This window comes from Rhamphochromis longiceps, linkage group LG23, assembly GCF_057381845.1.
Source record: "Rhamphochromis longiceps isolate RC_006_pf linkage group LG23, R_longiceps_female_GT1.1, whole genome shotgun sequence".
NCBI lineage: Eukaryota > Metazoa > Chordata > Actinopteri > Cichliformes > Cichlidae > Rhamphochromis > Rhamphochromis longiceps.
Genome location: NC_140578.1, coordinates 44,422,673 through 44,449,609, shown reverse-complemented (window position 1 = coordinate 44,449,609; position 26,937 = coordinate 44,422,673). Strand labels below are relative to the sequence as shown.

General features: G+C 42.7%; 1 protein-coding gene and 1 long non-coding RNA gene across 2 annotated transcripts in view; both read right to left on the bottom strand.

The window, feature by feature from the left end:
• The window catches only part of LOC146642794 (protein NLRC3-like), a 134,241-nt gene that overhangs the window by 31,714 nt on the left and 75,590 nt on the right, over positions 1–26,937 (bottom strand). The window lies entirely within an intron of this gene.
• Positions 19,685–23,354, bottom strand: LOC146642798 (uncharacterized). Its single transcript, XR_014909519.1, has 3 exons — positions 23,289–23,354; positions 20,115–20,190; positions 19,685–19,896 (listed from the first exon to the last, which is right to left on the bottom strand). It is a non-coding gene; the product is annotated as an uncharacterized LOC146642798 (long non-coding RNA).

Here is a 26,937-nt window from a genome sequence, read left to right as displayed (position 1 = left end):
TAAATGGTTTTAATTTGAATAAAACGATGTTGATTCATTCAATCCTGAATCGATGTTTAATATAAATGTATTTTGCCAGAATCTCAGGTTAAAGCTCACAAACTATTTCAACAAGCAGCAAACAGATAAAACAGTAAATGAGAGCAGCTAAACACACAAAGATGGAAACACAGAGCGTGGATCGTTCACTCGACGGCACGTACACGGACACGCCGTCGGGGCTGAAAGTGGACAGCTCACAGATCCTGAAGCTGCAGGTTTCATCTGTCTCCAACCAAAACTGAGTGAAGCAGCAGCAAAAGAAGATCCAAACTCTGCTTCACGTTTGATCAATATGCTCATGAATTCTCTCTGACTTTGGCTGTTCCTGCCTGCACAGCTCTCTCTCTCTCAGTGTACTCCAAGAACAGCTTCAAACATCTGTTTCTGCATCATTCACTGTTTATTAGCCACCAGTCTGCTGTTGTGTTCAGTGCTGTCGGCCTCTGACAGTAAAGCCTCATTTCTGCTGTTCCATGGAAACTTTTTAAAATGATGACAGATTACAAACTCTCAGCTGTGTCTGTAATCAAACCTCTGTAACTTTGCTTCACTTCAGCAGCATCAGCTCATGTTCACATGTTGCTTCATGGTTTGCTTCAGTTTTTGATCGACTGCAGAATATTTTGAAGGTTATCTGCTATAAAAAGCCAGAAGAGGAAAATCTGCTTCATGTGTTTCTGTTTGATCCTCAGTGACTTTGACACAAAGGCCTCTGCTGTGATGATCACACCTCTGATCAAGTCTCACAGTGTCACAACTGATAAATGATCAGAGTTAGAATATTTCTGACTGTCTGCTGTGTGCCGTGACCTTTGACCTGCTAAAGACAGTCAGCTGTGGATTATTCATTGTTGTGTCTGATACTTAGAACTGTGAGGAAGAAGCTACACAGTTAATCAGGGTCCCCTCTCTCTGAATCAGGAAAGGTGGGCAGGCCGCGTGTGGGCCGCGGGCCATACGTTGAGTATCACTGTTTGAAATGTGAACATTGTTCTGCTGCAGTCAATGGACTAAACCAGAGAAGAAGAAAACAGACTTTACCATGAAGATCCTCAGTGTGGATCAGTATAATATCAGCCTGATGTCTGCAGTTTAGTGTCAGCACAACTTTCACATCATATTCATCTCAGCACAACTAAAACATGCTGACTGACCTCAGAGTTTCAAGTTTACATCCTGGACTCTCCAGGAAACCACACAGATGCTTCACTCCTGGATCCTGCAGCTTGTTGTTGTTGGTCGAAAACCAGGAGTAGTCATTACTCAGGTCCAGCACTCTCAGATGGGAGGGGTTGGACTTCAGTGCTGCTGCCAGATAATCACAGCTGATCTCTGACAAACCACAGTCCATCAATCTGTATAAAGAATGAAAGATGTAAGTTTATTAGACAAAGTGCTTGAAATCATTCAGTGTTTCATCATCTGTTCAGAGCTGAAGAAGGTTCAGAATGTAGAAGTTTAGAAAATGGAAACTCCAAACAGCTGAAGCCAACAGGAAGCAGCTTCAAACAAACACAACAAGAGAAAAAACTCTGAATGTTTCACATTAAAGTCGTACATTTCTAACAAGAGTGTTTTAAAGACAGCGTCACTGATGATCATCTTCTGCCCAGTAAAACTTTGGTTTTCCACATGTGAGTGTTAATGATGCACAAAGACTGTGAGTGCAAAGAGGGAGCGAGGAGGATGACAGAGAGATGGTACAGGAGCATCAAGAACCCGGCGAGGAAATGAGCAGAAGGACTTTGGAGCCTGTTGGATTGAAGCTTTCACAGAGACGTGTTTGACTGGACACCACCAGGACAGACTTTTAATCCCAGGATTTGGATGAGCTTTCTGTCTTTATGGTCACAAATGATGCTGTAACTCTGTGAATGTCCTGGAACTGTCAGCAGTGTGGTTACGTCCTTTTGACCTGAGTTTCCACAGCTCTTATAACAGCAGTGTACATTCAGACTGAGACACGCTTCAGTCTGTATGGACCTGTTTCTGTAGCTGCCACCATCATTCTACATGTTTGTACATCAGCTTATCAAATCCTGTCTGCTGTCTTCATTTATTACTCTTCACCTGCTTCACTGTCACTGTGTGGTAGGAGCTGCCTGAGCCCCACCCACACAGACACAGTTCCTCTCTGGAGCTAAACTTCTGCTTCATCTCCGCCTCTTTTCTTCATCCTCCACCTCTCTTTTCTCTTCTTCGGTGTTCTGCAGCCACGGAGCCTCACAGCCGTTAGCACGCCCATACCTGAGCAGCTAGCATTACCCAGCATGCCGTGCAGCAGTGTCAGTTTGTAAATGTGCAAGAATTCCTGCTCCAAACTGTTTCACAGAGTGCTGTGTGCCATGACCTTTGACCTGCTAAAGACAGTCAGCTGTGGATTATTCATTGTTGTGTCTGATACTTAGAAGTGTGAGGAAGAAGCTACACAGTTAATCAGGGTCCCCTCTCTCTGAATCAGGAAAGGTGGGCAGGCCGCGTGTGGGCCGCGGGCCATACGTTGAGTATCACTGTTTGAAATGTGAACATTGTTCTGCTGCAGTCAATGGACTAAACCAGAGAAGAAGAAAACAGACTTTACCATGAAGATCCTCAGTGTGGATCAGTATAATATCAGCCTGATGTCTGCAGTTTAGTGTCAGCACAACTTTCACATCATATTCATCTCAGCACAACTAAAACATGCTGACTGACCTCAGAGTTTCAAATCGACATCGTGGATTCTCCAGGAAACCACACAGATGCTTCACTCCTGAACCCTTCAGGTTGCTGTAGGTTCCACTCAGGTCCACCTCTGTGGGATACGAGGGGTTGGACTTCAGTGCTGCTGCCAGATATTCAAGGCCAATATCTGACAAACCACAGCTCTTCAATCTGTATAAAGAATGAAAGATGTAAGTTTATTAGACAAAGTGCTTGAAATCATTCAGTGTTTCATCATCTGTTCAGAGCTGAAGAAGGTTCAGAATGTAGAAGTTTAGAAAATGGAAACTCCAAACAGCTGAAGCCAACAGGAAGCAGCTTCAAACAAACACAACAAGAGAAAAAACTCTGAACGTTTCACATTAAAGTCGCACATTTCTAACAAGAGTATCTTAAAGACAGCGTCACTGATGATCATCTTCTGCCCAGTAAAACTTTGGTTTTCCTCATGTGAGTGTTAATGATGCACAAAGACTGTGAGTGCAAAGAGGGAGCGAGGAGGATGACAGAGAGATGGTACAGGAGCATCAAGAACATTAAATGTCGGGCGATTAAATGCCTCACTCCTAAATGACTGGCAGTTTTGTGAGTTCATACACACTGAACTAAATACTTACTTGGAGTTGAACACAACTCCGAAAATATCGCCTTTAACCCTCTGGGATTGCACCAAGGCATACATTAGAGGTCGCATAATATAATTTGCAAGTGCCAGGAAGAAAAGAAAAGAGGCTAGGCGGTGTGAATTGGAGGCCAAAATAAAACACCTAGAGCAACAACACAAAAAAGCACAGACAGCCAATTTGCTTTCCGATCTTAAAATGTTACGTAGTGATCTTAATAGTTTAATAAACGAGAAAATTGAGGGCAATTTCAGATTCACTAAACAAAAGTACTATGAACAGGGTAGTAGGGCTAGTAGATTGCTGGCAATAAGACTCAGGAAACAGCAAACTTGTAATATGGTCCAAAAGTTGAAGTCAGATCAAACCCTAATTACTAAACCAAATCAAATTGCAAGTTGTTTTGCCAATTTTTTCGAGTCATTATATAAAAATTCAGATACATGTAAAGATAACAATACACTATCTGATTTCTTAGAAAAGATCAATTTAAAAACACTGCCAGAGTCTGTAGCAAAGGAGTTAGATGAACCAATTCGACAACAAGAAATTTTACAGGTGATTTCAAACCTTAAAACTAAAAACAGTCCTGGCCCTGATGGTTTTATTAACGAATTCTATAAAAAAACTTAAGGACAAAGTCGCACCCTTATTACTGAAAGCTTACCACTGCGCTCTGGAGACTGGGACTATGGTGCCGTCCTGGAACGATGCTACAATTGTCGTAATCCATAAAGAGGGCAAGGACCCCACAAACTGTCAATCATACAGGCCAATCTCATTACTTAATACTGATTTGCGCATTCTCAGCACGATTTTAGCCAAAAGAGTTAGTAAAATTATTACACAGGTTATAAATCCAGATCAAACGGGGTTCATTGCAGGAAGGCACCATGGGGACAATGTTCGTAGATTGTTGAACTTAATGTCCTTGTACAAGACCAAACAAGAAGAAACAATGATTCTGTCTCTTGATGCGCAAAAAGCATTCGACAGGGTTTCCTGGCAGTACTTGGGCCATACACTTGAAAGATTCAAATTTGGGCCAAACTTAATTAAGAGGATACAGATTCTTTATTCCAACCCAATGGCGGCTGTACGGGTAAATGGAACAATATCAGCCAGATTTCCACTGGAACGTGGGTGTAGACAAGGATGCTCACTGTCGCCCCTGCTGTTCGATATAAGTATTGAGCCTCTGGCGCAGTTGATTAAAGCCCATCAAAGCCCTCCTCAACAACAAGAAGAGGGCTTTCAGAGGGGGCAATAAAGAGGAGGTGAGGAAGGTCCAGGTGTTACTAAAGGACAAGATCAGAGAGGCTAAGGACAATTACAGAAGGAAGCTGGAGTGGAAACTCCAGCAGAACAGCATGAGAGAGGTGTGGAGGGGTATGAAGACCATCACTGGATTCAGGCCAACCAACAGCAGGGGAGCTGAGGGAGGTGAGAATAGAGCCAACGAGTTGAATCTGTTTTTCTGTTTTTTTGGGGGGGGGTTTTGCCTGTCCCGTTTGGCTCTTTTGCCATCAGAATTGTTGTCTAAAGGCAAAGAAAGATGCCCAACGGATTTACTTTACCAAATTGACCATCCCAGCCTTGCCGTAATGGTCCATTTGATTCACCTTTTATTGTTTATTTTATTTTCACTTGCTGAATACGGGACAGACTTGACTGGGGGAAAGAAGGGGAGAAAGAAAGAGGGAAAGAGAAACAGCTGAGAAGAGGGACGGGGGAGAAGGGCAAAAAACAAAAACCAACAGAATGGGCAGAAAAAAAAAATGCATATATCAATCACCTGGATCACCTGCTGAGAAAGAAAAAAGAGAACAAGCAGAAGAAAACAAGAGTAATAGAATAAACAACATCACAATGATATATGGGAATATGACAGTAAATACTAAATATTAAACATTATTGTGCAGCACATAAGATCAACAGAACACAGTGTGCTTTGAGGTAGGAGCCAAAAAGGGTGTAGTTTGTGGGTGTGATCACCCGTGTGTACACCTGTGAGCATGGACGCGCTTGTTTTTAAAAGGTTCCTTCATGTAATGATCTGCTAGAGGGTGTGGGGGGGGCCACAGCCCCATCCTCCAGGGCATGAAGCAGGTATGGAGGAGATCAAAACTCCAGACATCCAGAGGCCCCCAGAACACAAGAGACCAAGGAAGACCAACAGAGGGGCAGCTGCGCCACTGTCCCAGAAAGAGCTGAGGAGAGTCCCAGATGAGGGCTCACCCAGCAGCCGCGGAGCAGAAGCCAGGGGGGGTTGCAGTGACGCGCCCGTGAGCTCCGCCGGCAGCCAGCTGTGCCTGAGTGACCGAGCCCCAGGCCGAGAGGTCGGGGGCACCCCACCTCCGAAGTGGCCCGAGCGAGCCCCAAGCTCCAGGCCCCGATAAGCGGCCGCCAAAGAGTGAGCCGGTGTGTACCTTGACGCCCACCCCCGGACACAAAGAACCACCAACGCGAATCTGTTTTTCAATAGATTCGACACCACAGTGTCTGCTCACACCCCCACAACCTCACCTGTAGTCAGCCTGGAATCCAGAGCCACACCACTGCGCCAGCCTCTCTCTTCACATGGCGCTGTTGCCTCCTGTGAGATTCCTGACACCTCTCCCCCACCCATCACCTTCACTCAATACCAGGTTGAGATGCAAATGAGGAGACTTCACTCAGGCAAGTCTGCTGGACCAGACGGAGTGAGTCCCCTCGTCCTCAAGACCTGTGCCCCCCAGCTGTGTGGAGTCTTTCATAAACTGTTTATGCTGAGTCTGAGTCTGCAGAGGGTCCCAGTGATGTGGAAGACATCATGCCTCGTCCCTGTACCAAAGACGCCACGTCCCAGTGGCCCCCAGGATTACAGGCCCGTGGCACTGACCACCCACATCATGAAGACCCTGGAAAGGCTCATCCTGGACCAGCTGCGACCCATAGTAAGACCACATCTGGATCCCCTTCAGTTCGCTTATCAGCCTCGTCTCGGAACTGAGGACGCCATCATCTACCTGCTCAATCGTATCTACACCCATCTGGACCAGCCGGCGAGCACTGTGAGGGTCATGTTTTTTGACTTTTCTAGTGCTTTCAATACCATCAGGCCGACCCTCCTGGGCGATAAGTTAGCAGCAATGCAGGTGGATGCTTCTCTGGTGTCCTGGATTGTTGATTACCTGACAGGAAGACCACAATATCTACGTCTCCCACAGTGTGTGTCTGACAAGGTAATCAGCAACACAGGGGCACCACAGGGGACTGTCCTCTCCCCCTTCCTCTTCACCCTCTACACCACAGACTTCAGCCACTGCACAGAGACCTGCCATCTTCAGAAGTTTTCTGATGACTCTGCGGTGGTTGGATGCATCAGCAGGGATGATGAGACAGAGTACCGGGCTGTGGTCGACTCCTTTGTCACGTGGTGTGAGCAGAATCATCTGCAGCTCAATGTGGCAAAGACCAAGGAACTGATCGTGGACTTCAGGAAGACCGGGAAACACTTGACCCCTGTTTCAATCCAGGGGGACAGTGCTGACATTGTGGAGGACTATAAATACCTTGGAGTACACATTGACAATAAACTGGACTGGGCTAAAAACACCACAGCACTTTACAGGAAGGGCCAGAGTCGTCTCTATTTTTTGAGGCGACTGAGGTCCTTCAACATCTGCCAGAAAATGCTGAGGATTTTCTATGAGTCTGTTGTGGCCAGTGCGATCCTCTATGCTGTTGCATGCTGGGGGAGCAGGCTGAGGGTAGCAGATGCCAACAGACTTAATAAACTAATCCGTAAGGCCAGTAATGCTGTGGGGATGGAGCTGGACTCCCTCAAGGTGGTGTCGGAGAGGCGGATGCTGTCCAAGATAAAGACAATGTTGGCTAACACCTCCCACCCACTCCATGACATGCTGGTCAGTCACAGGAGCTCGTTCAGTGAGAGACTGAGATTACCGAAAAGCACCACTGAACGACACAGGAAATCTTTCCTGCCTGTGGCTCCCTGTACAACGCGTCCACTTAACACACTGTTTACTGCTACAACTACACGTTTCTTTTCCAGCTATTTATTAATGAGTGACATATATATATATACATATATACATATATACATATATACATATATATATATATATATATATATACACATATATACATATATATATATATACACATATATACACACATATATATATATATATATATATATATATATATATATATATATATATATATATATATATATATACACATATATATATACATATATACATATATGTATATGTATGTATATATATATATATATATTTAAGTATCGTTGTATTAGGGGTGCAACGATATTCGTATCGATATTGAACCGTTCGATACAGTGCTTTCGGTTCGGTACACATATGTATCGAACAATACAAAATTTGTAATTTATTTTATCAACTTTCTTTCTGACGATGCTGTCTGCGTTGAGCGCTCAGTGAATCTGCGTTTGACTACTCCGCCTAGGCTGCACTTGTCGAGCGCAGATCCACTGAGCGCTCAACACAGACAGCATAGTCAGAAGGAAGAGCGCAGGGCAAGCTAGCGAGACAGAAGTTAAGCTCTCCTTGCAACATGGCAAATTGAACCTCCCCCACCCTCATTCAGATCTGGCGTTTGGAATTATTTTGGTTTTCATGTGACGTATGACCCTGAAGGTAAGTGCGTCATGGAGCTAGTGTGTTAGCGCAGTTAGCTCGTTAACGTGTTGGCCGTCTAGCCCGATGCACGGGGCGATCAGGGGTAGCTCGTTAAAGGAGATTTGCCGTGTTGTGGCGTTAAGGTCATTTCAACGAGATTAACCTGAAAGCACTAGTGGGAACACAACGAATATGACTGCACATTTACTCCGACATCATCCTAGTGCAAAGACAAGTGGAAGCAGACAAAAACAACAAGCACGCATGCTACAAACTTTACCAGAGTCATTTAGACAGCCGTTAGCACATGATTCTCCTTATGGGGACCTGATATGTTTAATATGCTGCTGAGAATATAGCCCAGAAGAAGCGTATAGTATAGCTTTTATTTTGGAAAGAGACATTTCTCTGTAATAAACTCTCTTTTCCAAAGATGAGTGATTCCTCAGTCAGATACAGGGCTCGCAATATCGCTAGCCCGACGTCCTGAGGCTAGCGATTTTTCCAGTTGGGCTACCAAAATCTATCTCTGCCCTGCCCGTCGGGCTATTGTAGGAAGGAAAAATATATGTCAATGCTTTTGCATTCTTTCGGAAATGTAGCTGGGTAATTATGTCATTGGCATTGTTTTTTGCTTTCACTTTGCAATCGCGCGAACTGTGTGTAGAGAGCGACAGCACTGATTGGTGAGTGGTGATAATTTGTGCACCAATTCCTCTGACATCGTCTTATTAATCGTTAGCTTACTATGCAAACATGACAAGTGAAATCTCCCGCAGCTTAAACATGTGAGAGGTTGATCGCGCAGAGAATCGCTGAGTGTTATGTGAGTGCGTGTGTAAAAGCAGCAGGATATATATTTTAGTTCTGCTGAGCCAAATAAGACAGGTCAGGGTGAAGAAGTGACAGCCAAAGAAAAGCTTACCACAAAATGGAAAAGTTATGACAAATCAGACTATAAGGCAAAAAGAAAGTGCAGCTTTATGGTTTCATGGACAAAATAATTTCTGTGGCTGCAATATGATGAGCTATATACAGTGGGGCAAAAAAGTATTTAGTCAGCCACCGATTGTGCAAGTTCCCCCACTTAAAATGATGACAGAGGTCAGTAATTTGCACCAGAGGTACACTTCAACTGTGAGAGACAGAATGTGAAAAAAAAATCCATGAATCCACATGATAGGATTTGTAAAGAATTTATTGGTAAATCAGGGTGGAAAATAAGTATTTGGTCAATAACAAAAATACAACTCAATACTTTGTAACATAACCTTTGTTGGCAATAACAGAGGTCAAACGTTTACTATAGGTCTTTACCAGGTTTGCACACACAGTAGCTGGTATTTTGGCCCATTCCTCCATGCAGATCTTCTCGAGAGCAGTGATGTTTTGGGGCTGTCGCCGAGCAACACGGACTTTAAACTCCCGCCACAGATTTTCTATGGGGTTGAGGTCTGGAGACTGGCTAGGCCACTCCAGGACTTTCAAATGCTTCTTACGGAGCCACTCCTTTGTTGCCCAGGCGGTGTGTTTTGGATCATTGTCATGTTGGAAGACCCAGCCTCGTTTCATCTTCAAAGTTTTCACTGATGGAAGGAGGTTTTGGCTCAAAATCTCACGATACATGGCCCCATTCATTCTGTCCTTAACACGGATCAGTCGTCCTGTCCCCTTGGCAGAAAAACAGCCCCATAGCATGATGTTTCCACCCCCATGCTTCACAGTAGGTATGGTGTTCTTGGGATGCAACTCAGTATTCTTCTTCCTCCAAACACGACGAGTTGAGTTTATACCAAAAAGTTCTACTTTGGTTTCATCTGACCACATGACATTCTCCCAATCCTCTGCTGTATCATCCATGTGCTCTCTGGCAAACTTCAGACGGGCCTGGACATGCACTGGCTTCAGCAGCGGAACACGTCTGGCACTGCGGGATTTGATTCCCTGCCGTTTTAGTGTGTTACTGATGGTGACCTTTGTTACTTTGGTCCCAGCTCTCTGCAGGTCATTCACCAGGTCCCCCCGTGTGGTTCTGGGATCTTTGCTCACCGTTCTCATGATCATTTTGACCCCACGGGATGAGATCTCGCGTGGAGCCCCAGATCGAGGGAGATTATCAGTGGTCTTGTATGTCTTCCATTTTCTGATGATTGCTCCCACAGTTGATTTTTTCACACCAAGCTGCTTGCCTATTGTAGATTCACTCTTCCCAGTCTGGTGCAGGTCTACAATACTTTTCCTGGTGTCCTTCGAAAGCTCTTTGGTCTTGGCCATGGCGGAGTTTGGAGTCTGACTGTTTGAGGCTGTGGACAGGTGTCTTTTATACAGATGATGAGTTCAAACAGGTGCCATTCATACAGGTAACGAGTGGGGGACAGAAAAGCTTCTTACAGAAGACGTTACAGGTCTGTGAGAGCCAGAGATTTTCCTTGTTTGAGGTGACCAAATACTTATTTTCCACCCTAATTTACGAATAAATTCTTTACAAATCCTACCATGTGAATTCATGGATTTTTTTTTCACATTCTGTCTCTCACAGTTGAAGTGTATCTCTGGTGCAAATTACTGACCTCTGTCATCATTTTAAGTGGGGGAACTTGCACAATCGGTGGCTGACTAAATACTTTTTTTGCCCCACTGTAACCAGGGCTGCACATAAGTGGTCCCCTGGTGCGCATTCGCTGTCAAAATAAAAAACACGCACAAGGGTTAGGGTTAAATTTAAAAACTGTACTTTTGAGTTAAAATATATATTTATAATTTTAATAAATGACAAATTAAAAAGGCATGAACATTTCTTTTTGTATCGAAAAAATATCGAACCGTGACACCAAAGTATCGAACCGAACCGAACCGTGAATTTTGTGTATCGTTGCACCCCTAATATGTATATATTGTACTATTCTTAGTTAGCATATTGTCTGTCTTGTCTTAATGTTGGTTTATGTTGGTTTATAATGGAGCACTGTAACAAAAAAATAATTTCCCCCAGGGATCAATAAAGTATTCTGATTCTGATTAGAGATGAATCAGAATCAGAATCAGAAAGGGTTTTATTGCCAAATGTTGAGCAGGTTTACAACATTAGGAAATTGCTGCGGTGCTTCAGTGCAAACATACTGTCATAAATTACGCTAAAATAGACATTAAAATAAAAATAAGAATAAGAATTAAAAGTGCTAAGTAGATAGATATATACATGAGTGCAGGTGGTGATCAGAACATGAAATTCAGGGCCTTTCAATTAATGGAGAACAGCATAAATTGTCCATCTATGCAGACGATGTACTTTTATACATTTCAAATCCTGCAGTCAGTTTACCTCATTTAAAAGAAATTATTAGTACATACGTTTACCTCTCTGGTTACACAGTTAATATTGACAAAACATTGGCAATGGATATAGGAGGAAACATTTCACTAACATTCAAGGAGCGATGTGGCTTTAAATGGCCAAACGAAGGTATCAAGTATTTAGGAATTCAAATTCCTCACTCATTATCAGACTTGTTTAAAGTAAATTATGAAGTTATAGTTGCAAAAATAAAAAAAGATTTAGAGCGATGGACAGTCCTGCCTCTGTCTTTCTTGGGTCGGATCGAGAGTATACGTATGAATGTATTGCCAAGACTTCTAGACCTTTTTCAAATGCTGCCTATTAACATTCCCAACTCTACATTTGATAATTTAGATAAACTTTTTTCCAAATTTATATGGCAAGGCAAACGCCCAAGGATCAAGTTCCAAACATTAAAACTGTCAAACCTGCAGGGGGGATTGGCTGTTCCAAACCTGAAATATTATTTCTGGGCAGCTCAGATGAGACCCCTGACTGTATGGTTGCGGGATTTGTCTGAAACTCAGTGGCTAAACATTGAGAAGACAATGTGCGAAAGATCATTGGAATCCCTGCTTTGTTCTAACATTTCAATTAAAAATGTGCATATGGGGGAACGGACGAGGGTCACACTAAAGATTTGGCGTAGAATCAAACAATCATTTGGTGTTCCAAAAGAAATTTCAATGTTATCAAGGCTCTCCTCCCTGCAGGGTTTTTCTCCTATTGTGGAAGACTCTGGCTTCAGAGCATGGTCAAATAGCAGGCTTCATAAACTTTGTCATGTTGTGAGGAATGGGCACCTGAGCTCATTTGAACAGTTGAGGTCAGTTTCGGCTTCCTTCTTCTGACTTTTTTAGATTTCTGCAGCTAAGAAGCTTTTTGACAAAACATAAAGAATGGAGGCAAGTTTTGGAGCCCTCACCCATTGAGGAAATATTTCTAAAAATATTTCAAAGTCATTCCTCCCCAAAATTAATCAGTCATTTTTATAACGCATTTATGAGTTTCAATACAAATGCAACTTTGGATATTAAGGCAAGGTGGGAAGCTGAGACTGGCACTCAAATCTCAGAGGACACCTGGGAAGAGGTGTTCGGTGAAGCCCATCTGGTGACTAATTCTGGGCTGTGGAGAGAATTTAAATGGAAGGTGGTCATGAGATATTTTAGAACCCCAGAGATAATTGCCAAAATGAAGCCTACAAATCCTGACACCTGCTGGCAAAATTGTGGCACTTCTTTAGGAACCCACTCACATATATTCTGGTCATGCCCAAAAATCTGCTCACTTTGGAATGACATATTTAAAGTTCTCAATACAGTTTTCCAACAATACAAAGACCAACAGTTAGCCATTTTAGGAGTCTTACCAAATGGTTTTGCGGGAAACAATAAAACGTATCTCTTAAGAATCTTACAGCAGCACTAAAGTGTATCACTATTAAATGGCTGAATCTTGACCCACCTTCATATAATATGTGGATTGATAAAGCAAGAGAAATTTACCAGATGGAGGAAATAACATCTGCTCTGCGGATTCAGAGAGAATTGTTTACTGAGCGTTGGCGACCCATACATGCTTTACTGTTTCAATAATTTAGCATAGGTCTCTTTCGTTTTGTTCATTTATGGCTAAGTTTGTCACAAGTTATTTAATATTACATAAAGTTTTTGTTTTCTTTTTGTTTTTGTTGTTGTCTGTTTGTTTGTTTGCTTGCTTGGGTTTTGTTTTGCTTCCCAGTTTTGTTTTGTGCTTCCTAATTGCAGTTCTTATTTTAATCTACATTTCTGCATTGCGGTTCCTGTAACTGTCCTACTTGTGAACACTGACAAGTACAAGTTGCAATGTTGTAAATTATAATAAAAATTTAGTTAAAAAAAAAAAAAAGAACATTAAAGTCGTACATTTCTCATAAAAACAGGACAAAGACTTGAAAAAGTCGTGTTTTTCCTTCCAGGAACCACATGGCTTCACTTTTAAAGGTGAAGTGTGACAGAAATGGACATATTTGAAGTCCAACACCTTTTTCCAGTCACATTATTAAAGCAGACAAACTACAAGCTCATTTTCATTCCAACAAGTCATCTTCTGACCTGGACTAACAACACTGGTCTCTATGTGCAGCTGGCTGTGAGACCAGTGCTCAGGGAGCGTCTACAAAGTGCAACACTGAAAGAACATCACACACTCATTTGCTTCCAGCACTTTCACACAAACATCTACTGTCATTATTGTCACCAAACTCTGTGGATCCTTTACTGCAAATTCAAATGGGATCAAATGGTCAGACAAAAGAGGCTTATGAGGAAATATGATGAAATGTTGTGTATTAGCAGCAACTTATTGAATCATTTTCCTCAGAAACCAAACAAAATGATTGACAAACATGTTTTTACAAACTCAGTGTTGGACTTGGATCAGCAGGATAAGCTGATGTTTAAAGGCATTTGAGTCTCGCTGTATGAGAGTCCAGTTCTTACTCAATATTTATGGATGATGTTCTTTCAGTGTTGCACTTTGTAGACGCTCCCTGAGCCTCACAGCCAGCTGCACATGGACCAGCTGACATTACCCAGCATTAGAGGCGGCTGTAAAAAATTCATGTTCCCATTTAAATGGTTTTAATTTGAATAAAACGATGTTGATTCATTCAATCCTGAATCGATGTTTAATATAAATGTATTTTGCCAGAATCTCAGGTTAAAGCTCACAAACTATTTCAACAAGCAGCAAACAGATAAAACAGTAAATGAGAGCAGCTAAACACACAAAGATGGAAACACAGAGCGTGGATCGTTCACTCCACGGCACGTACACGGACACGCCGTCGGGGCTGAAAGTGGACAGCTCACAGATCCTGAAGCTGCAGGTTTCATCTGTCTCCAACCAAAACTGAGTGAAGCAGCAGCAAAAGAAGATCCAAACTCTGCTTCACGTTTGATCAATATGCTCATGAATTCTCTCTGACTTTGGCTGTTCCTGCCTGCACAGCTCTCTCTCTCTCAGTGTACTCCAAGAACAGCTTCAAACATCTGTTTCTGCATCATTCACTGTTTATTAGCCACCAGTCTGCTGTTGTGTTCAGTGCTGTCGGCCTCTGACAGTAAAGCCTCATTTCTGCTGTTCCATGGAAACTTTTTAAAATGATGACAGATTACAAACTCTCAGCTGTGTCTGTAATCAAACCTCTGTAACTTTGCTTCACTTCAGCAGCATCAGCTCATGTTCACATGTTGCTTCATGGTTTGCTTCAGTTTTTGATCGACTGCAGAATATTTTGAAGGTTATCTGCTATAAAAAGCCAGAAGAGGAAAATCTGCTTCATGTGTTTCTGTTTGATCCTCAGTGACTTTGACACAAAGGCCTCTGCTGTGATGATCACACCTCTGATCAAGTCTCACAGTGTCACAACTGATAAATGATCAGAGTTAGAATATTTCTGACTGTCTGCTGTGTGCCGTGACCTTTGACCTGCTAAAGACAGTCAGCTGTGGATTATTCATTGTTGTGTCTGATACTTAGAACTGTGAGGAAGAAGCTACACAGTTAATCAGGGTCCCCTCTCTCTGAATCAGGAAAGGTGGGCAGGCCGCGTGTGGGCCGCGGGCCATACGTTGAGTATCACTGTTTGAAATGTGAACATTGTTCTGCTGCAGTCAATGGACTAAACCAGAGAAGAAGAAAACAGACTTTACCATGAAGATCCTCAGTGTGGATCAGTATAATATCAGCCTGATGTCTGCAGTTTAGTGTCAGCACAACTTTCACATCATATTCATCTCAGCACAACTAAAACATGCTGACTGACCTCAGAGTTTCAAGTTTACATCCTGGACTCTCCAGGAAACCACACAGATGCTTCACTCCTGGATCCTGCAGGTTGCTGTTGGAGCTCAGGTCCAGCTGTCTCAGATGGGAGGGGTTGGACTTCAGTGCTGCTGCCAGATAATCACAGCTGATCTCTGACAAATCACAGCTCTTCAATCTGTATAAAGAATGAAAGATGTAAGTTTATTAGACAAAGTGCTTGAAATCATTCAGTGTTTCATCATCTGTTCAGAGCTGAAGAAGGTTCAGAATGTAGAAGTTTAGAAAATGGAAACTCCAAACAGCTGAAGCCAACAGGAAGCAGCTTCAAACAAACACAACAAGAGAAAAAACTCTGAATGTTTCACATTAAAGTCGTACATTTCTCATAAAAACAGGACAAAGACTTGAAAAAGTCGTGTTTTTCCTTCCAGGAACCACATGGCTTCACTTTTAAAGGTGAAGTGTGACAGAAATGGACATATTTGAAGTCCAACACCTTTTTCCAGTCACATTATTAAAGCAGACAAACTACAAGCTCATTTTCATTCCAACAAGTCATCTTCTGACCTGGACTAACAACACTGGTCTCTATGTGCAGCTGGCTGTGAGACCAGTGCTCAGGGAGCGTCTACAAAGTGCAACACTGAAAGAACATCACACACTCATTTGCTTCCAGCACTTTCACACAAACATCTACTGTCATTATTGTCACCAAACTCTGTGGATCCTTTATTGCAAATTCAAATGGGATCAAATGGTCAGACAAAAGAGGCTTATGAGGAAATATGATGAAATGTTGTGTATTAGCAGCAACTTATTGAATCTTTTTCCTCAGAAACCAAACAAAATGATTGACAAACATGTTTTTACAAACTCAGTGTTGGACTTGGATCAGCAGGATAAGCTGATGTTTAAAGGCATTTGAGTCTCGCTGTATGAGAGTCCAGTTCTTACTCAATATTTATGGATGATGTTCTTTCAGTGTTACACTTTGTAGACGCTCCCTGAGCCTCACAGCCAGCTGCACATGGACCAGCTGACATTACCCAGCATTAGAGGCGGCTGTAAAAAATTCATGTTCCCGTTTAAATGGTTTTAATTTGAATAAAACGATGTTGATTCATTCAATCCTGAATCGATGTTTAATATAAATGTATTTTGCCAGAATCTCAGGTTAAAGCTCACAAACTATTTCAACAAGCAGCAAACAGATAAAACAGTAAATGAGAGCAGCTAAACACACAAAGATGGAAACACAGAGCGTGGATCGTTCACTCGACGGCACGTACACGGACACGCCGTCGGGGCTGAAAGTGGACAGCTCACAGATCCTGAAGCTGCAGGTTTCATCTGTCTCCAACCAAAACTGAGTGAAGCAGCAGCAAAAGAAGATCCAAACTCTGCTTCACGTTTGATCAATATGCTCATGAATTCTCTCTGACTTTGGCTGTTCCTGCCTGCACAGCTCTCTCTCTCTCAGTGTACTCCAAGAACAGCTTCAAACATCTGTTTCTGCATCATTCACTGTTTATTAGCCACCAGTCTGCTGTTGTGTTCAGTGCTGTCGGCCTCTGACAGTAAAGCCTCATTTCTGCTGTTCCATGGAAACTTTTTAAAATGATGACAGATTACAAACTCTCAGCTGTGTCTGTAATCAAACCTCTGTAACTTTGCTTCACTTCAGCAGCATCACCTCATGTTCACATGTTGATTCATGGTTTGCTTCAGTTTTTGATCGACTGCAGAATATTTTGAAGGTTATCTGCTATAAAAAGCCAGAAGAGGAAAATCTGCTTCATGTGTTTCTGTTTGATCCTCAGTGACTTTGACACAAAGGCCTCTGCTGTGATGATCACACCTCTGATCAAGTCTCACAGTGTCACAACTGATAAATGATCAGAGTTAGAATATTTCTGACTGTCTGCTGTGTGCCGTGACCTTTGACCTGCTAAAGACAGTCAGCTGTGGATTATTCATTGTTGTGTCTGATACTTAGAACTGTGAGGAAGAAGCTACACAGTTAATCAGGGTCCCCTCTCTCTGAATCAGGAAAGGTGGGCAGGCCGCGTGTGGGCCGCGGGCCATACGTTGAGTATCACTGTTTGAAATGTGAACATTGTTCTGCTGCAGTCAATGGACTAAACCAGAGAAGAAGAAAACAGACTTTACCATGAAGATCCTCAGTGTGGATCAGTATAATATCAGCCTGATGTCTGCAGTTTAGTGTCAGCACAACTTTCACATCATATTCATCTCAGCACAACTAAAACATGCTGACTGACCTCAGAGTTTCAAGTTTACATCCTGGACTCTCCAGGAAACCACACAGATGCTTCACTCCTGGATCCTGCAGGTTGCTGTTGGAGCTCAGGTCCAGCTCTCTCAGATGGGAGGGGTTGGACTTCAGTGCTGCTGCCAGATAATCACAGCTGATCTCTGACAAATCACAGCTCTTCAATCTGTATAAAGAATGAAAGATGTAAGTTTATTAGACAAAGTGCTTGAAATCATTCAGTGTTTCATCATCTGTTCAGAGCTGAAGAAGGTTCAGAATGTAGAAGTTTAGAAAATGGAAACTCCAAACAGCTGAAGCCAACAGGAAGCAGCTTCAAACAAACACAACAAGAGAAAAAACTCTGAATGTTTCACATTAAAGTCGTACATTTCTCATAAAAACAGGACAAAGACTTGAAAAAGTCGTGTTTTTCCTTCCAGGAACCACATGGCTTCACTTTTAAAGGTGAAGTGTGACAGAAATGGACATATTTGAAGTCAAACACCTTTTTCCAGTCACATTATTAAAGCAGACAAACTACAAGCTCATTTTCATTCCAACAAGTCATCTTCTGACCTGGACTAACAACACTGGTCTCTATATGCAGCTGGCTGTGAGACCAGCGCTCAGGGAGCGTCTACAAAGTGCAACACTGAAAGAACATCATACACTCATTTGCTTCCAGCACTTTCACACAAACATCTACTGTCATTATTGTCACCAAACTCTGTGGATCCTTTATTGCAAATTCAAATGGGATCAAATGGTCAGACAAAAGAGGGTTATGAGGAAATATGATGAAATGTTGTGTATTAGCAGCAAGTTATTGAATCTTTTTCCTCAGAAACCAAACAAAATGATTGACAAACATGTTTTTACAAACTCAGTGTTGGACTTGGATCAGCAGGATAAGCTGATGTTTAAAGGCATTTGAGTCTCGCTGTATGAGAGTCCAGTTATTACTCAATATTAATCAAACCTCTGTAACTTTGCTTCACTTCAGCAGCATCAGCTCATGTTCATGAAGCAGGTATGGAGGAGATCCAGGCCGCAGATATCCAGAGGCCCCAGAGTACAAGGACCCGAGGAGAACCACCAAAAGGGGGGGAATCGCCAATCGGCCACCAGGAGTGAGCCGGTACATACATGAGCGCCCAGCCCCAGACGACAAGGACCACCAACACACCAACGTCTGAGGGCATCAGCCACCGGCAGGGAGTGTGGTGAGGGGAGATAGGCCTCCGTACTTTGGAGGGCCTGAGATGTACCCAGAGAGGTTGAGTCTAAGACCCAACCTGACACATAGACAGGCGCACGCGGACACAAACGTGCATTCCCACCCCATATGCACAACCAAATACTCGGCACTCACCCAACGTGTAGACAGACACAAATAGAAACTGCACAGACCGTCGCACTCCCCAAACATACTCTATATCCCAAGTCCAGGTACCCCCGCCCTCAGAGGGGCAAGCCGCACCTAAACCCAGGAGATGTAACCCTTCTCTCTGGGGCGGAGGCAAGCGGACCACCTCTTTGATTAGAGCTGTGTCTCTAGTCAAAGCAGAGATGGAACGATGCCACTTTTTATGTCCGATATCGATATGAATCCAATATAGTCGATTTTATAATCAAACGTTTTTTTAATATCTTGCTGCATTTTGTATAAGTTCATACTCAAGTTTAAAAAATCTAAACACTAAAGCTGTTCAGTTATACCTGTCTGCAAAAACACACTGCAGCCAAAACATTAGACAATACTGATCTTTGTATTTTGATGCGGACGTCAAAAACTCTTTGGTTGTGAATAAAAGAAGTGCAACATCAGCACAAAATAATGTTTCTATTGAACAACTAACACAAACAGGTTGTAGAATGGAGCCTTTTATACTCACAGCTGAACAGAAACAACATCCAGAGTGGAAAACAGTGCAAACAACTGCAAACAGGCTTCATGACACTCATGTTTGATCAGGATGGATGTCAGTGTGAGCTGTTTCTATCACATTTAACCTCACAATCAATTTGGTCTCATTTCTATACAAAACTTAACACAAGTATGAAAAAAGTGTTTTTGATTGTTTTGTTTTTTGAACCATGAAACTGTTTAACAACACAGTTTGTTTCAAAGTCAAACTTGAGTCTGTCCATCGTTCGGTCAGACTGAGCGATGACAGCAACCAGACGTAGACAACAGCTCTCTCAAACACCAAACTCAGGTCCTGTTGATGCTGATATACAGTGACACAGTTACATGGGTGATTCATCCTTTTAACTTTATCTTTAAACAGCTGCAGCTTTCACTGACAGCGCATGTGGTACTTTAACCTTTGGACTGTTTTCATCAGTTAATTATGGAGTTACTACAAAGAGTGAAACTATAGGATGATCTGTCTGCTGTCACTGGGTGGTGCTGAGGTCTGAATCTGAGGACGGCTCCTGTAATCACAACGAGAACACAATCATCACAAACTGAAATATAAAGTTTATCTCTCAAATCTGAAACAAAGCTGATCCTTCTGTCCTCCCACACTCGGGAGTGTTCTTCTCTTCTCTTACATTTTTTCAGTCCTACAGTTCTGCTGACAGCTGACATATGAGCTGTTTATTTTAAAAAAAGCCTTATATACTAACAGATGTTCCTATATAATGTTCACCTTTGAGTTGTTGGAGCTTTATAAATGGACATCTGCAAAGATGTGATGATGGAGCAGGTTTCAGTGCTGCTGCATCCTGGTCACAACATACAGAGGTGGTATCAGCACTGGTATCAGCACTGGTATTGAACAAGAAATATTAATGCTTCAAACTATTTGTCTTAAAGGATGGAAGCTGTACAGAGTTCTGCACATGTGTCTTTGTGAACATACCTCATTAACAATATTTCAGACAGTTTTTAACCTGAATATTTGCAACAAACTCAGTATAAAAAATACAGTCAGTGCTAAAAAATTAATCAGTCGAAAAATTAAACAAACATTTTAACTAGTGATGTGACGTTCTGTATCGAGGCTTCGAAGCTTGTGTCGAGTAATGGAGGGGGCGTTTCCGCGATGCGCGTATCGAGGCTTGCTTCATTTATGGGAGGAGCTGAAAATGATGACGTCCGAAGCCTCGCTGCCCGGCTGTACCACGTGACTGGTTCATGAAGTGGTTCGAACTTTGCTGCGAGCTATGACAGATATAAACCCCTCAGACTCCATTCAAAATGTGGGTGTTTGATGGAGAGTTGCGGTTAGTGAGAGTTTGGAGGTTTATGAGAGTGAGGAGAGAAAGTCAGGAGAGAATGGAGCCAGCTAAGAAGAGGAGGATGTGCTTTGTCTTTATTGTCTTTCCTCAGGAGAACAATCTCAAATAGATGAAGACCTGGTTAGCATGGTGATCGAGGACTCCCAGCCATTTAGCATTGTGGAGGACAAAGGATTTAAAAGATTTGTTAAATCATTAAAACCTAGCTATGTTCTCCCCACTAAAAAGGTCATAAAAGCAGTGGAAATTTAGTTTTTACAGAATAAAATGTGAACAGGCACGTTACAAAAGCACAACCACACCCCAACCACACCTCACCTCACAGTAAATGATCATTTCCATTTTAAGCATTTCCAAATGATCATTTTCCATACTGCCAGTATAAATATACACAGTATACTGCCATCACTACAATATAGATGTTTTACACACTCCTTTTGTTGTTGACATTTACAGGCTGTGTGCAAAAGGCCACACTCTTCGAATTCATGCCAACTAATATTTTTACGTCCAGTAGGTGTCCTGCTAGAGCAAATGAAGCTTCAAGAAGCTTTGCACTGGGGTGAACCAATTGGATGAAAAGCTTCAGTGCTTCATGAAGCTTCATCTGCCCATCACTAATTTTAACTTAAGCTGCCAAGAGGAAGTCGTTGGTTTCAGTAAATATCGGGCTACTTTGTATCAATAGGTAACTTCACATCTGAGCAGACAAGCATCACATGTGGAGTTCCCCAAGGTTCCATCTTGGGACCCCCTCTGTTTAACATTTACATGCTCCCACTGGCACAGATTATAAAGAACAACAAAATAAACTACCACAGCTATGCAGATGACACACAAATATATATCACAATGTCACCAGGAGACCGAGGCCCTGTACAGGCTCTTGGTAAATGCATTGAGGAAATTAATGACTGGTTGTGCCACAATTTTCTCCAGCTAAACAAAAACAAAACTGAGGTAATAGTCTTTGGCGCAAAAGAAAAACGATTACAGGTCACCAGAGAACTTCAATCTATACACCTAAAAACCACAAACCAGGCGAGAAATTTGGGTGTAGTGATGGACGCAGACCTAAACTTAGAAAAACACTGTGGCGGAGGCGTGGCCCCGGGCGCGGCTGCAGGGGAGGAATGGAGCAGAAGGCTCAACGGGGCGGCGCTGCGAGGGCGGTAAGGACAGCTGATGGTGATGGTGTCTGATGATGGTTTCCCTCCCCTGTGTTATAGTGAGACGGAGAGGAGCGCCGAGTGAAAGGAAAAGAGAGACACACATCAGCTGGGTTGGCGAGCTGTCAGTCTATGCGACCAACTGAACTGTGACAAAATCAATAAATGTGGATCTTGGCAATACATACCTGCGTGTGCGCGTGTCTGTGCCTAGCGTATTCCACAAACACATTAAGACAATAACTAAGTCAGCTTACTATCACCTCAAGAATATTTCAAGGACAAAAGATCTGATGTCTCAACAGGACCTGGAAAAACTAGTCCATGCATTCATCTTTAGTAGGCTTGATTACTGTAACAGCATCTTTACAGGTCTACCTAAAAAAAATCAGTCAGACAACTACAGCTCATTCAGAACTCTGCTGCTCGAGTCCTCACTAAGACCAAAAAAGTGGACCACATCAGTCCAGCTCTGAGGTCTTTACACTGGCTGCCTGTCCGTCAGAGGATAGACTTTAAAGTTCTGATGCTGGTCTATAAAGCTCTGAATGGTTTAGGACCAAAATACATCAGTGACCTCCTGACCCAGTATGAACCTTCCAGATCCCTCAGGTCATCTGGATCCGGTCTTTTATCAGTTCCCAGAGTCAGAACCAGACACGGAGAAGCTGCATTCAGCTTTTATGCTCCTTATATCTGGAACAAACTCCCAGAAAGCCTCAGATCAGCTGAAACACTCAGTTTATTTAAATCCAGGTTGAAGACTCACCTGTTCTCAGCTGCATTTGAATAAAACACCAAATCCACACTTTTAAGCTTAAATTTCAAAACTTACATTTTAACTACTGATTTTATCTACTGTTCTGATTTTATCTGTTTTGATTTTATATACTGTTTTGTTTGTTTGTTAATTAGTTAGCTTGTTTTAATCAATTTTAAATCATGCTTTTTATTTGTTTTTGTTTCTAATGTCTCTGTAAAGCACTTTGAATCACCTTGTTGTTGAATTGTGCTATACAAATAAACTTGCCTTGCCTTTGCTATTTGATCGGTTTTTACAGATTAATGAGGAGTTACTGAAGTGCCAGGTTTTTAAAGTAGGTGTTACTGTCTTTACACATGTGGAGACTGAAAACATGGTGCTGTTTAATAAGATATTTAATATTCAGCTCTGCACAGGAGCTGCAGCGGGGTGCAGCCTGTTGCCTTTACAGTATAATACTTGTAATAAAAGTACAGTAACGGTAATTAGTGACTGAGCAGCCCGGGGCGTTTCTCTTGATTTCTTTAGTCAGGGTAAATTCATTCACCTGCACGGGTTAGCTAAACAAACCCTGACGGCCGAGTGCTCATCTTAGCTAGCTAGGTCTCAGGACCGAGCTAAGGACGGTAGTTACGGAGTAGCTTACAAACACGTTTAACTTACCGAAAAAGTGCAGCGGGGCCTCGGGTCCTTCTGTCGGGTAGTCCAGTTTACTGAAGAACACCTCAGGTAGTGATGGGACGTTCTGTATCGAGGCTTCGGAGCGTGTGTCGAGTAATGGAGGGGGCGTTTCCGCGAAGCGCGTATCGAGGCTTGCTTCATTTATGGGAGGAGCTGAAAATGATGACGTCCGAAGCCTCGCTGCCCGGCTGTACCACGTGACTGGTTCATGAAGCGGTTCGAACTTTGCCGCAAATAATCATTTTCCATACTGCCAGCATAAATATACACAGTATACTGCCATCACTACACTATAGGTGTTTTACACACTCCTTTTGTTGTTGACATTTACAGGCTGTGTGCAAAATGCCACACTCTTCAAATTCATGCCAGCTATTATTTTTACGTCCAGTAGGTGTCCTGCTAGAGCAAATGAAGCTTCATGAAGCTTCGCGTTGGGGTGAACCAATTGGATGAAAAGCTTCAGTGCTTCATGGGGCTTCATCTGCCCATCACTAACCTCAGGCTGTCAGGTTAAAACACTTGGTCGTGTCTTCGTAGCGTAAACGCAGGCCGTCCTCTCAGAGCCTACCTCTATCTGCTATTCCCGAACAGAGATACGCAAGTTTCTCCGTGACTGCAGCTGCCGGTCAAAGCTGCTATGATGACGTTACACCTAGGGTTGCCAACTCCCTGAAAAATAAATAAGGGACACCTCGTGGCCAGGGCCGGGCGACCCAGTTGTCTTCACCCTTCCCAGTGTGGTGAATTTTCTAGCTCTTTTTTTGTGTGTGAAATTATTTTTTTAACCATTTGACTTGAAGTTGATTTAAGTAGCTGCATATTCTATTCTTTGTGATATGAACACATGTGAAACAAATGATCATTTAGCCATTTATTTTTAGCTCAAAATGACAACATTAACACAGTAAAACAGGTCTCTTTCTTAAACAGAAGCCTGTCATGCTTAACTTTTGAGAATATAAGTAAATCTTTCTTTAAAAGCACTCTGTCCTGCTTAACTTAAAATAATAGAAAACAATAGAAAGAAAAATATTCTTGTAACAGTGCACATTTAGTGCATTTAGTACAATTGGCTTCAGTTGAGGTATTATTTCAGCTTTTCTAATCAGCTGCTCCTGTTTGTAAACCCGCTTGTTCCCATGATTATGCATCTTAACTCATCATCATTATTCATCTATGTATTACTTTTATGTATTAGTCATCAATTTGTTGTAATCATCTATCCTTGCAGTTGTTTATTACACAAAATAAATTATATTATCACACTTCTGGCCACATAGCGCTGATATTCACTGCACATGCCCATATTAACGTTTTCCAGCCAGGTGTTTTCCTTTTCCCCATTCTTCCCTTTCTCTGAGGGGAACAAACATTGCTGCTCTAATGCTGGGCTCACACTGTGCGGTTTTTGGCCCATTTTGAGCCGATTTTTGAGTGATCGGACCGATTTTGGCCTTCATCGTGCGTCGTGTAGTATACGTGGGGTAACGAGAAGTGATTAACACCTCACGACCAGCTCCCGATCATCAATCGCTCGTGAGGGTGTCACCACAGGCGCTCACACTGCTCACGCGCAAACACGTAAACGTTGGTGAAAAAGACGGCGCAGCACGGCTGTGCAGCGTGTGATCTGGACACAAGCGATGGAGGCACTACTTGTAGAACTTTGGAAAGCTCATCCGAGCCTTTTCGATGTGGCATCACAAAATTATCACGACCACAACAACCGTGAAAATAGTTGGATTTACACTGCTGCTCAATCACAGCTGCCTGATCATGTTTTTCATTAGCAATTTAGCAAAGTTGATGGTGGTGGTGTGTCTGTGTGAGTGAAAGACAGAGAGAGCGAGCGACAGATTTTCTGTTATAACCTTCATGTTATGGAGGCACAGTGTGAGCACTCAGGTCGCATCAGAGCATCGGGCGGTATAGTGTGAGACCTGCATCGTGACCTACCAACTTCTAACCCCTGCGAGTCAATCGTGCAGTTTGAGCAGGAGCTGAATAACGTGACTGAAAAAATCGCACAGTGTCTGCCCAGCTTTAGGTGTACTGTCATCCGAGACTTGCACCGCAGAGTCGGCGTTTGTTCCCCTGTTGGCCATGCTTCTTGTTGTGGTCATCTGTTGTCTTCCGGTATTTTCTCCGTAAGCGACCTTTCCTCGACCAATGAGATGAGCGGTAATCTGAATTGTCATACTCGAATTGTCATAAGTGTGCTGTCAGCTCATTGGTCACAAAGCAGGAGAGGGGCTGGGAATTATGTTTTCAAACAAAGCGTTAATTCCATTAACATTTATAGACTACTTTTGATTCTCACTGTATTACGGGACAAAGTGCGTCCCTTATTAGCTCAATACGGGACGTGTACTTTTGTTTCGAAATACGGGACGATTCCGTATTTTAAGGGACGGTTGGCAACCCTAGTTACACCCCATTTTAACATCACCGCTGTCGGAATTAGAATCAAACTTGGACATAAATCAGCGTGATGAGAACTATTGATAAGAAAAGAAAGAATCTTTGGAAAAATATCTGAGGAGAATAAATTTATTTTAGTCTGTCCCCAGTCCCATCCGCTAACATGGAGGAGGCGGGGTTTATGACCTATACTGCAGCCAGACACCAGGGGGCGATAGAGGTGTTTTGGCTTCGTTTTTGGGGAGCTGTCACTTCGTTCTGCATCCTCCTGAGGACCCGGACTTCGTGGTCTATGTGGGCCGGGTCCTCAGAAGGTCGGGTAGGCCAGAAGTAAACGGCTATGAAATGGGACGGTCTAGCCTTCAGATTAGCATCACCGCTGTCTCGGTGGAGTTTAATAAACTCAGCTGTCTGCTCCTTGCTATCTAAAATATAACAGGACACTGGAGTAAACTCTCGACCATCTCACATTTCTGCTTAATCAGTTTTCTGTTTGACGTTTATTCAGCTGTGTGAAAACCACCCGGGGGATTAATACAGTGGCTTGTAAAAGTATTCGGCCCCCTTGAACTTTTCCACATTTTGTCACATTACAGCCACAAACATGAATCAATTTTATTGGAATTCCAGGTGAAAGACCAACACAAAGTGGTGCACATGTGAGAAGAGGAATGAAAATCATACATGACTCCAAACATTTTTTACAAATAAATAACTGCAAAGTGGGGTGTGTGTAATTATTCAGCCCCCTTTGGTCTGAGTGCAGTCAGTTGCCCATAGACATTGCCTGATGAGTGCTAATGACTAAATAGAGTGCACCTGTGTGTAATCTAATGTCAGTACAAATACAGCTGCTCCGTGACGGCCTCAGAGGTTGTCTAAGAGGATATTACATGCTTTTTCCAGCGAAAAGTGAAACTAAGCAGAGTGTTTGATCGAAACGTAAAGTGTGTGTGACGTCTATATAAATGACTAGGCTTCCTGTTTTGTGCTTCAGACCTGGGGTTGTGTTCAGTAGTGATGGGCAGATGAAGCCCCATGAAGCACTGAAGCTTTTCATCCAATTGGTTCACCCCAACGCGAAGCTTCATGAAGCTTCATTTGCTCTAGCAGGACACCTACTGGACGTAAAAATAATAGCTGGCATGAATTTGAAGAGTGTGGCATTTTGCACACAGCCTGTAAATGTCAACA